Source organism: Setaria viridis, chromosome 2 (genome assembly GCF_005286985.2).
Source record: "Setaria viridis chromosome 2, Setaria_viridis_v4.0, whole genome shotgun sequence".
Lineage (NCBI taxonomy): Eukaryota > Viridiplantae > Streptophyta > Magnoliopsida > Poales > Poaceae > Setaria > Setaria viridis.
Window position 1 is genome coordinate 799549 of NC_048264.2, and position 11882 is coordinate 811430.

At 47.3% G+C, this 11882-nt stretch overlaps 1 pseudogene; it reads right to left on the bottom strand.

Annotated features, from left to right (window-relative positions):
• LOC140221766 (disease resistance protein RGA5-like) overlaps positions 1–11563 on the bottom strand; it is a 22223-nt pseudogene extending 10660 nt beyond the window's left edge.
• Between the last annotated feature and the right edge of the window lie 319 nt (positions 11564–11882).

The following is an 11882-nucleotide window of genomic DNA, read 5'->3' on the forward strand; positions in this document are numbered from 1 at the left end:
CTCGACGATTTGGCGGGTCAGCGATTAAGGGCCCTGATCAGCATCGAAGAAAATAACAAAAGGGTGGCCAGGTGGTACGACAAGAAGGTCAAGGTCAAGCAATTCTCCCAAGGAGAATTGGTATGGAAGTTGGTGCTGCCGATAGGGTCTAAAGATTCCAAATTCGGTAAGTGGTCACCTACTTGGGAAGGGTCGTATAGAATCGGCCAATGCGCTCCAGGAAATGCGTACATATTAGAGACTATCGAAGGAGAGGAGTTCACAAGAGCCTTAAATGGAAGATATTTGAAGAGATACTATCCCAGCATATGGGTGGATGCGTAGTTGATGATATGCCGTGTCGAGACGATGTGGCCGACTCCTATTGACTCATGCCCATACAGCCGATGCAAAGAGAAATCGCCTTAAGGATGAAACCTTTGACTAGTCTAGCCGATTCATTATTCGGTACAACAATAGGATACATGGCCGACATGGTACAAGTCACCCTTAGACCAAAAGTACCAACACATTAATTAATCACGCTTCAGTTGGGCTTTATTCTTGTTGATCTCTCTCTCGACCCAGCCTAGTTCTATTAAGAGACGGATGCTCTTTCCCTCCAAGTCCTCCATATCGGCTTCAACCACAACTTGACGAGGAAGTTGGTGGCTTCTGTCGAGAGACGATTGGGATGTCCCTGCCCTAGCGTCCTCGAAGACAACCTGATGAGGAAGTTGGTGACTCTTCTCGATTGGCGGCCGCCTGGAACAGTTGGCGTAAATATGGTCCAAGATCTTCTGGACATGAGCGGGGATATGATCTTTGAGTTCTTCGTGATGAGCCCTGATCAAATCTCGGTCCGTCTGCATCAGCGGTTCGTCGGAGTGCATAACCTCGATGGCTCGTTCTAGGCCAGGGCTGAGGCATCTTGGCTGAAAAGTAGCAAACAACCGCCCGTCGTCAGATTGATTGAAACGTCAAACGAAGGGACAGAGGGAGATTCCATATCTGATTGACGGAGAAACAAGAAGAAGACATCTCGGCACTTGTTCTAAGAGTATGGAAATCAAACTACTTGAGGAAAGGAGGCTAGGTGAGGTGTGAATGCCTTTGGAAGCGATACGGGGATCTCATACTTATATACTTATAGAAAGAAAAGATGAAGGGTTGGTAAAACGCGTCCCGTCGGAATAAAGGACTATTAAATGAAAAGCTGCAACAGAGGACGGTCCCAGTTTGAATTCGTATGTCAACAGCAAAAGAACATTAAATGTTTGTACAGAGCATTTAGTGTTTTTACAATTCACCCAAGGAGGGCATTAATGGCTGCAATCACTCGCTGCCGAACCTGATCGGCCGAATCTAAAGTTCTTTGGTCATCGTCAGCCGATCTAGGGACTTCTGGTATGTGACGATGAAGTTTGATTGCTTCATGGGTCAGGTTCTGCCTCTCCTGCTTCAGATCGGTGATGACAGATGGGAGGTCTTGGAGTTTCTTTTCTTCGGCAGCTATAGCCTTGGTCACCTGCTCCATCTCCTTGGCAAGCTCTGCCCTTCGCTGTTTGAGGCGGTCTATGGCACTGACGATATCCGGGCGAGAGTTTTCGAGGAAACTGATTCTTTGGTGCACTTCTTGAGCTCAGTGCTTATTGGAGTTCTCCTCTTCATGTGCTTTTGCTAATTTGGCACGATCGGCCATGTGTCGTAAAGCTCTGAACACCAGGATCCGCATTGACTCGATATATGCTGCGGGTGCCAGAGACTCTTCTGCCTCTTCTGGGACTCAGCCTCTGATTTCGCTGAAAAGCTATCGAATCGGCGAGGCGCCTTCCACCAGTCGGCCGATATCATCTTGGAGGAGGATCCGTACGCTCTGGAGCCTGGCGCAGACTTCATCAAGGATTGAAATTAGTGTAACTTGGCGTGAGGCAACCTCCTCGTCATCAGAAAGTGCAACCGCAAAGGAAAAGAGACTGTTGTTGGGGGTATCCTGCTCCTAAGAAAAATAAACAATAAAGAGATGGGTTTGCTGACAGTAATAGAAAATCAGCCGATTTGGACGTCAAGTTTTTACCTCCTTAAAACGGATTTCTTCTGCTTGTGCCAATAGGAGCGCCACCCTGATCTCAGGAATTGGCGCGACTGGCTCGTCGGAGGAAGAGGATTCGATGATTATCGGCGCCGTACTCGGGCCAGCCTCCAGAGAGGTACGGGAAACGGATCTTTACAAGTATAAGGCAAATGATTAAGTTTGATGATAAAAGATGACTACTATACCTCTGTGAATCGTCCGGCCGATGGTTGTTGAAAGGGCACGATCGATGTACCCAGAGTAGCCTGCATCAAAAATCGGTTAGACTAAGTATTGAGAAGTTGGAGTTAGACATATATTTTCTACCTCAGTGGGAGGGATTGCTGGCGTCCCGATCTCTAACTGGAATGTGGTCGATTGCTGCGGACATTGTACTGGGGCGATTTGCGCAGCCTAACAGAAGGAAGAAATTAATACTTACAGAATACTTAGAAGAGTGCAAGGTGTATGAAGTTACCTGGACAGCTTCTAGCAATAATGATGTAGCAGCTGCTCCAGCCTCTGTAGCGGCCTGGGGGTCGACTTCTTCGATAGTCGACAGAGTCGGTCTAGCTAAAGATTCAGCCGATGCCACCGCCGATTGATCGGCCGATTCTATACGGGCGCGCACTCGGCGACTCGTCTTCTTTGAAGAGGTTATCTTCAGCTTCTGTTTCGATCGGCCGGTGGTGATGTCTTCAATGGTTGGGGCCTGGAAGCCGATAAGTGGGAATGATGTATATGGGTGGCGATTTTCTATCGGCCTGCCGCTTTGGCTGTGCGTTGGAGGAAGTTGACTTCCGGACTGCAAAGGGAAATAAAAGTTAGCAATAAATTCGTAGCATAAAAGAAATGACATTGAAATCGGCTGAGAAGTGGGTAGTACTGCTGCATTTGGGTCGATGTTGTCAGGATCCAGTTCATTGCAATATTTTGCGGGGGATACACAGAAGAGATGCTGCTTCCATTCTCCCCACCATAATTTAAATTGTTGGACAGCAAAAGGAGCTACCACCCAGTTGTTTAGATCAATGGTACTAGAATCTAGCACTAAATTGCACAGCCGATTATAATCAAGACCCTTGGTGAGCTAATCCCGAAACTTTGCGCGGCCGACAAAGTAAATCCGAATCGGCAATTGACCAAGGCCAAGCTGTCGTGCTGCAACTGACGGATTATAAAACTCATAAGTTGGAGAATCCTTCCTAGAAAAGAAGTTCGCTGGTAGGATCCCTGGTTTGATCAAGACATCTGTGAGCTCATTGTCGAAGGAGTTGGTCATCGAGTCAAAGCAGAAGGGGAGCTCAAAAAGTGGCCAGCTCTCTGGTATGGGTACCAACTTATAGTTTCTTCACTAAAGCCGTTGTAGAAGCATCTGAAATACTCGGCTGTCTGGGTGGGGGTGAACTGGCTGCCAGGAAAGGCTGATGCTGCTTCACCAAAAGAGGTGCACCGTCGTCGTACTGTAGGGTTTTCCTCTGATTCAATGTGGGGAATATTTTTGTCTCTATTTGCTGCTGGAAAACCTTACTCATGTATAAGTTGAGCTAGAGAGTAATGAACCACCAAGGACCACCAGAATTACCAATCGGCTCTCCGGTCGACAGTTTGATAGCGATCTGATGCATCATGTGGTAGGCCGATCCTAACAGGTGTATCCCTAGAGGGATAGTGGATCCTCTTGCTAGGGCTTCGGCCAGAGCTTGTGTATTAGAAGAAGGGCCGACTGCTTTGCCGTAAAAGAAGTGCTTCTCTAACCACACCATTAAGAAGGCTGTATATTCTCTCTCTCCAATTGTCCCGGTCTTCATGTTTTTGTTGATATATCCCTTCCACCCGCCGATTCCTTTCGTATCCAGCCAATGGGTTGGCTTGATTAGATAATCAAAAGGTGTATCGGGGGAGGAAATGTCGAGACCGGTCAGCATCAGAACATCTTCCAGAGTCGGGGTCATGGGTCCATGACAAAAAAGAAACGCATTAAGCGCGTCAGACCAAAAATAAGAAGCTGCAATCACCAGGGGTCATTCCTCTCCATCTGGGACAAGGATAGATTTATGCATTGGACGATTTTCAGTTCGTCCCAGAGAACTCTTTTGGAGTTGGCCATTCTTTGATACCATTCTCTCCAGCCAATAGTTTCGTTCAGCCAAGATTTAAATGCGCCTGTCCACTGGTTCCAATCCATGGGCGACTGCTTAAAAGGGATCCTATGGGTTTCTAGATTGATCAGATCAGTCAGGTCTGGATTCCCCATAGGGCCTAGGCCGATAAGGCTAGGTGCATCAGAAAAGCGGATGGTGATTTTCTATCTAATCTCCTAAGGAAGATAAAAAGCAAGAACTAAGAATAGATCTAAAAAGATGCATGAGCAGTAAAGGGTAAAGGTTCGGGTGTTTACCTCTGGAATGAAGCTCATGGTCGCCGATGGAGTTGCCGATGGAGCCGCCATTGAGGAAAGTGAAGCGGGATGAAGACAAGAGAAAGATTGTCGGAGAGATGCGACCGGGAGGCAAAGGGGTGCTGGGATGTGATGGAAGATGATTCGCCAGGGAAAGGAGAGTTACTAAGCTCGTGGAGAAGAAGCGATGGAGAATGCTGGTATTTAAAGACGGTCTAAGAGAAGGGGTAAAGGTGGGATTTTTACCGCGCCGTCTACATGAATTTCGGAGGGGCGGTTGTCTCAGGCGCGCAGTTCGAAAACGTTGCAATCATCAGGTAGAAGACTGCGAAATAGAAGGGGGTTTTTGCCGCGCTTGTTTCGGAGAGAAAGTTAAAAAAGAATTTCGAAGTAAAAGTTACGTTTTACTTCGAAACTGGAGGGCATGTGTTGACGCCAGATTTTGACACGTGTTTTGAATCAGCGTCAGGGAAGGAAAAGATTGGCCGATGCGGCGAATTAGAAGCTACAGTTGGGAATCGGCTGATTCACGCTACAGTATTTCAGCTGATTGGCGAACGGAGTTGATGAAGATCAGCTGATTGGAAGGTTAGGGCAGCTGGGCCAATATGGGCTTAAGGTGGGTTAGAGAAGAAGATAGTTGAAGAAAGAGATTGGCCCGTGGGAGTACGATAACCAACTCCGATACGAGTTGTGTTTGTAAATATTTGTTATCATTTAAAATTAGAGATAGATCCGAGTCGGTTAGAAAATTGGTTGTAACAGGCTATAAATAGCCATATCTAGAGATTTGTAAAGAACACATCAATCAATACAACAAATCTACTTATTCCTCGTACTTTACTTTCAAGTCGGCGACTTCGCCAAAAAAAACCTTTTCTTTTCACGAGTTCGTACGGATTGGTAGGGCAGCATCGACACGATCTCCGGCCGATTGGTAAGTTCCGTTTATCGAGTAATATCTAAGCTTTAACTTCGGGCGCATCGCTGTCGTTTCGTTTAGATTTATTCACCAGTTATCGATATTTACTAGAATTATAGGTTTTATCTATTGCTCTAGTTTTTATCACCAGTTATCCAGCTTGAGATTCGAACTGTTGGCTTCGTTACTGTTTTTCTTATTTATCACCACATAGCCGATTAGATCTATTTCAAGTGTTGCATTTGTAGTGTTGTTTAGTTTACTCTGGCAGTTTCTTTACAATTGCTACATGATCATCGGTTGTTCTGTAGCCGGTCTTCTCCACATTAAATCGGCCGATTTGCTGATACGCATTTCGAGACAGATTGGAACTTTAACCAATTGAAACCCCTGGAATTTAATACGTTTATTCATTGTCAATCAACAGGTCAGATTGACCAGCACGCCGCGCGAACCGCACCAGGGCGATAACCCGAACAGGAGCTAAGCAGATTCTCCCGGGTCGTGTATCCGACGCTGAAGATCATCAGCCAATTTTTAGTGCCAACACCCCGTATGCCACGACCCCGCATCCGCATCGAGCTCCGGCCGAGCCGGCGCCACCTCCGCCAGTATATAAGACCACCACCCCCGGTCCTTTTCGCATCGCCCCAAACCCTAGCCGCCTCCTCCAAGCTATGCGCACCGCCACCTTCTCGCCAAGCTATGGTCCGCCGTCGATCTCCGCCTCCGCCACCTCCCAACGCCCACAAGCTGCGCCCGGAGCACCGCGAGCAGGTGGGGACCCTGACCGTGAAGTCCCCGTGCGACCCCGCAAGCGCTTGTGCCCGGACGAGTTTGCTGGAGCCGCACACCGCCGCCGTGCTTCACGTTGCTGCCGCCGCCGTGAGGTCCACTCCGACGACATCATAGACCGCCTCGCCACTTTCCTGCTTTCTCCTGGTTCGTCCTGCGCCGAAATATGCGTGCAGAGGCCCGTTTTTGGGTGACTCCAGGGAGCGCCGCCGCAATGCCGCGTCCCGCCGCCGCTCGCCGCCACGGGCGTCAGCGTAGCGCATCGCCAGCCGCTCGATCCTGAATCGACGACCTGCGCGAGAGTCAACCGGCAGCGTACCGGTCAACCGAGCCACGTTGCATCACTTTTGCATTTAAGCCCTCGTGTTCTCCACAAATCAACCCGCAGTCCAAGCTAGTTCAAAAATATTTAGAAGCCGGTCCTGTTTTCTTTTGTTTTAAACTCTGCACTTTTGCAAAATTAACCCACCGTATTGATTTGCATTTTTGTGCGCTAAACCTTCGGTTTATATGCATAATTGCATATAAGTCCTTGGTTTTTCGCAGTTTAGCCCTGGAAGTTTTGTTTTTCTCGCAGAAAAGCCCCTGAAACTTGTTTTAATCATATCTTTTGCATCTTAACTCCGTTTTCCGCGTTCTTTATATCCACGTGTTCGTTTTAAAGCGTAGATTCGTTTTTCTATGTTGTTTTCTATGTTCATTATGATTGGTGTACTGTTTTCTTATATTATGCCTTTATTTGCTTGTATGTGCTCGTGCGATGCGTGTAGACGTTCAGCAGTTCCAGGGATTTGAAGATCAAGCTTTCGAGGAGTTCGAACAGCAAGAGCAAGGCCAAGAATGCAAGTCGTGTCCTTGATCACTTCTTTAAGTCCTATTCACCTTTAGTTTCATGTTCAATACAACATCGCTACGCACTTAATAGTTTAAATATTTTGGGTTCCAATTAGGGTTCGCCTAGATTTTATTTACCTTTGCCTTGACGAACCGGGTTTACTTTTATGTTGGGTAGCTCATGCTTATTGCTTACATAGGATATGGTGGTTTAACTAAATTCAATGATTAATCCTGCTTTACTTTTGTTATACCTTTCATTAATATAAGATCATAAATGTTTAATCGGAACATGGAGCGAGCATCCAGGAAAACAGTGCTACCACAAGACTAAATGGCTCTGGTCTTGGCTAAATAATTAGAAACTCTAGTCTAGGGTAACCTTACCGAAAGGTCAAGAGGGGAGGCGTTGATGGGGTATAGCACTCGCTCTCTTGAGAAGTGGGCTTTGCTAAGACACTGTACTCACTAGGGGATTGTTATGCTCTGCTTCGGCCTAAAATCATAGTGGGTTACCACTTACTAGCGAATCTTTGTACAGGCCTCGTAGCGTCCCTATGCAATCACACCTTGGAAATGTGGTATGGTGCTTTGCAAACACCGCATGGTTGGGTCCAAGTTCTTTTGAACATTTACGCGACTTGTGGGTAAAGATGTGCAACCTCTGCAGAGTGTAAAACTGATCAATCAACCGTGCTCACGGTTAAGAGCGGTTTGGACCCTAACATGACAACGTTATCGAAAGATGGACTTAAATCGTTGTTATTTCATTCATGGTTATGTCATTACTTTATTTATGTTCTTGTTTAATTTTGGGTATAAACTTACACTTAGTTAATTGCTAATAAAATTTGACCAACCTAATTAAAAGCTGATGCTGATTAAGCCTTAGCCATACCTTGATTTGCCTTACACTACACTGTTCCCCACAACTTGTTAAGTACCAACCATAAATGTACTCACCCTTGCAAAACCACTGTTCAGACCAAGATAATCTGGTGTAGTACATTGATGACTTTGAGGAGTTCTAGGCGTAAGGTTCTTCAGTCAGCTGCTTGTGGTGTCATCGTCATCTTCGGAGTCCGCTGCGTAATAAAATTAGGCTTGTGTTTTATTGAGACTTTTGGTCATGTAATAACTGTTTAGTACTCTCTTTAATCGTTATGACACTATTTTTGTTATTCACTTATGTCATACATGTGTGTAACTTGATCCTGGTGCACATGTATTCAATGCGCTCGGTTTTATCCTTAAAATCGGGTGTGACAACTAGAGGGTACGCTCTAGTACCGGTTGGAACCACCCACCGGTACTGGAGGGCTTCCACCGCAACACTTAAGAATTTTTTTACGTGCCATCGGTTGACGTGCGCCGCTTTAACTCCTTCCCCTCTCCTGCGTCCTCAGATCCACGCACACTGCCAGCCTCTCCTTCTCCCTCCTCCTCTCTAGCTCTCTCTCCCTCCTCCTCTCTACATCCACCAGCGGCGCCCCTCTAGCTCCCTCTCTGATCGCCCTCTCGCATGCCCTCCTTGACCTCCCTGCTCCTCCCCCCTCCGGTCGCCCCTCACCTCTGCCTGGGGCGAGGAGCACTGGCGAGGTGAGGCGCGGCGGTGGCAGCCAATGGGGTGGACGGCAGCAACGGCGGCAGCCAAGGTGAGCTTTGTTTGTGCAAGAATGGAGGAGGAGGCGGCGGTGGTGGAGGGGCAGCCTGGCGGTGCGGGTGGAGGGGCCCGGCAACGGGGGTGGAGGAGGAGGATGCGGCGGGGGTGGAGGAGGCAGCGGGGAGGTGGATCTGGTGAAGGAGCTGGTGGTGGTGGGCTAGGAGGGGCCGGTGGGGGTGGAGGAGGAGGAGCCGGCGGCAGGGGACGCCGGCAGGGATGGGCAGCGAGGGTGGAGGAGGAGCCGGCGGTGGGGGGTGGAGGGGTCGGCGGGGGCCGCCGGCGGGGAGGGGCGGGTGGGGTGGGGTGGGGGATTTCTTTTTTTATTTTTTTAACCCCCTCTAGTACCGGTTATTTCAACTGGTACTGGAGGGGACCCCTCCAGTACCGATTTTCCAGTTGGGGGGTTTAGCACCCGTACTAGATCCAGTTTTTCCAGTAGTGGAAGGCAGCCCAAAAGGTTTGTCTGCATGGAGCAGAACATAACAGATGGGGCTGGCGGAGCAAATAATGGATGTCATTTCTTATTCAAGAACAACAAAAGTGGAGCAACTAAACAACTTTCATATATAGATTATGAATAATGAAAGTCTGCAAATAGTACGGATGAAATTGAACACGCGTCATGACCAAACACATGTTGGTGGCTTCATGTCTCCTCACTGATAAACAAGACTGGACGGACGAACCGAAAGATCGACAAGGATCCTGCTTTGTTCAACAAAAAGAACAGTAACTACTATCAACGGAGCATGTAAAGGAAGGAACAAAAAAAGTTAAATAAATCTAGAAAACTGTGTGGCTTAGGATCAATTATTGTATTACCTTGCTATCATGAAGCTACTTCTTATTACTGAAGATTAGTGTGGGACGATTGGGATGTGCATCAAGTAAGCTTTGGATTTTGGCCTCCAGATCTTCGGGTACATGCCAGGCAGCGGTATCCACAACGACCCTGGTGAGGCCGGCGAGGTGCTGGATGCCGAGATCGCTGTAACTATTCGTGGTGAAGGCGAGATCAATTTTGAGGTGCTTCAGGTTAGGCATAGCACTAGGCATAAACAGAATTTGGTAGAGTTTGCCAACCTTGAATGATTTGAGACGCTGGAATTCGTGTCCTCGGATGGTGAAAGGACTTGCATGTGTCTCTTCAAGATACAGTATAAGAGTCTCAAGAGCCAGCATGCCACCAAGCACTTGCAAATCCTCCGGAGTGAATCTTTTAGTGGTGAGTTGTAACACCTTGAGATTAACAAGTAAGCCCATCAAGATAGGGAGACTGCTAATGGGAAAAATGATAAATGTTCGGAGGCTTTGCAGAGCAGGGAACAAGGAATCCATAGGGATAGGGTTCAAACCGATCCCAAATATCTCAACATCTAGAAGTTTATGGTTGCACAGTGCTTGGAGTGAAGAAGTGAAGATCCCCAATCCGATACCTTCACAATTGACATCGTGATTGCAAAACCAAAGAACTTCCAGGGTTCTCAGGTTGGTAAGCTGCCCTAGCTCTTTTAGAAAGCTGAGTGGTTGCCCATGCATGAAGAAACATTTTAGTTGTGCCAATCCTTTCATCTTGCTGAAGCCTTTTGCTGGGAACTTGATACTCCGACTGACAAAAAGACGTGCCATCTTTTCAAGTCAAATAATAGTCGACGGCAATTTTTTCACTTGAGTTAGTCTTATATCTAATGTTTCTAAATTCTGGAGTTATCCAATTTCAGCAGGGAGCTCACTGACACCTGTTCCTTTAATGTTCAAATACCGCAACTGAAGTAACACCTCTATATTTGCAAGGTGCTCATTTGTCAATGGCCTACAGAATTTCAGGTTTAACACACGTACAACTTCAAATTCCGTAAGAGGAAACAATTCTTTGCAGTCCACAAAGCATGCAAGTGACCGGACATAAGGCTTAATAGACTTTATCCATGAAACTACATTCTCTTGGTAGCTATTCTGGAGAGATAGGCGACGAACCTTGCTATGGAGAGAAGTTGGGAGCCCGGATGGGTCTGAAAAAGTAACAAAGTTCTCCTCAATTGATTTGGACACAAGGAAATTAAGGATGACATCATGAACTCTACATCTCACCACCACACCTCTCAGCTGATGCCATGGTTGGATCAAGCACCGGTTTATCAGATCATTGAAATACCTTAGCCCTACTTCATATAGACTCTTTCCTGGTTCTCCATTAACAAGTCCTTCTGCAATCCATCTACTTATCAATTGATCGGTTTTGATTATGCAATCTTTTGGAAATGCACTCAAGTACAACAAGCAAGTTCTCAGATGGTGTGGGTGATTAAAGTAATTGAGTGATAATACTGATTGCATGGTCTCGAAAGACTTATTTCCAGGAAGTGGTGAACTTATAGATTCTTTCACCGTGCTCCAGTGATCAGGTGATTGTGGTACATCAACTGCCAAGAAGCTGGATATCGAAATTATTGCAAGTAGTATGTCATCACATTTTTCCTGTATATCTTCATAAGCTCTTTCCAGCTCACGAGGACACTTATCTGCAGAGTCAAAAATTCTTTCGAGAAACAACCTTCTAGAGTCACTGTGGTCAAGAGGTCTCATATCATAAATACGACCACCGGAGAAGAACAACATGACTCGGCCACATCTTTCAGACGTGTTGTCACGATTATTATGCTACCAGGGCTAGTTCTGACCAATGCTTGTCCAATGATCTTCCATGAATCGGAATGCCATATATCATCCACTACAGCAACAATAATGTACCTGCCATAATACGGAGGTGGCGGTGGGTTCAAGATATTCTCCACGGAAGAGCCAAAGGAGCTTCCTCGAGAACACGACGGCTTGCCGGTACGCGTTCAACCGGACGGACGACTTCGCTGTGCCCGTCGTGCTCGACTGGGCCATCCGGAACGTCGCCAACTGCGACGCCGCCAAGCGCAACAAGACGGGCTACATGTGCCGGAGCGCCAACAACGACTGTGTCAACTCCACCAACGGCGTCGGGTACCGGTGCACCTGTTCCCAGGGCTACGATGGCACAACCCCTACCTTCTCGACGATCGTGGATGCAAAGGTAATTGGAGATCAGACGTCAGGGACAAACCAGAATAAATTAGGGCCAAGAGGTATGGAATGAGCTGCCAGTTCTTGCAGAGCTGCCAGCCAACTGTGACGGCTTGATCCATGATCCAGGAGCACTGCGGCCGGGTGCGGGTTGTCCTGC